The following is a 955-nucleotide window of genomic DNA, read 5'->3' as shown; positions in this document are numbered from 1 at the left end:
AATATATATCCGGTGATATCTCGGGTGCTATTACAGATAGCGCAATAAATCAAAGTGCATTGTCTGTAGTAGGCCCTGGCGCATGAATCTGTGCAGTTTGATCGACCTCGGACCGCCAAGGGTCGAGAAGACCAACGAAACATGGGGCCGGGAACTCAGGGTCAGGGAAAAATCCAATATATATCTGGTAATATCTCGGGTGCTATCAGAGATAGCGCAATAAACCAAAGTGAATTATCTGCAAGGGGCAGTAGCGCATGAATCTGTGCAGCCGGAACGACCTCGGACCACCAGGCACCGAGAAAACTACCGTCTAATGGGGCCGGACACTCAGGGTCAGGGAAAAATCCAATATGTATATGGTGATATCTCGGGTGCTATTAGAGATAGCGCAATAAATCAAAGTGCATTGTCTGCATAAGGCTCTAGCGCATGAATCTGTGCAGCAGGAACGACCTTGGACCACCGGGGGCTGAGAAAACTACCGTCTAATGGGACCGGACCCTCAGGGTCAGGGAAAAATCCAATATATATATGGTGATATCTCGGGTGCTATTAGAGATAGCGCAATAAATCAAAGTGAATTATCTGCAAGGGGCCGTGGCGCATGAATGTGTGCAGCGGGATCGACCTCGGACCACCAGGGGTCGAGAAAACCACCGAAACATGGGGCCGGGCACACAGGGTCAGGGAAAAATTCAATATATATCTGGTGATATCTCGGGTGCTCTTACAGATAGCGCACTAAACCAAAGTGCATTATCTGCAGGGGGCCCTGGCGCATGAATCTGTCAGGCCGGAACGACCTCGGACCACCAGGGGCCGAGAAAAATACAGATATTCGGAATCCGTCACCCAAGGTCATGTAAAAATCCAGCATATATCCGGTGATATCTCGGGTGCTATTACAGATAGCGCAATAAACCAAAGTGCATTGTCTGTTGGAGGCCCTGGC

The sequence above is a fragment of the Nomia melanderi genome, unplaced genomic scaffold (assembly GCF_051020985.1).
Source record: "Nomia melanderi isolate GNS246 unplaced genomic scaffold, iyNomMela1 scaffold0014, whole genome shotgun sequence".
In the NCBI taxonomy this organism is placed as follows: Eukaryota; Metazoa; Arthropoda; class Insecta; order Hymenoptera; family Halictidae; genus Nomia; species Nomia melanderi.
This window is presented reverse-complemented; position numbering follows the sequence as displayed.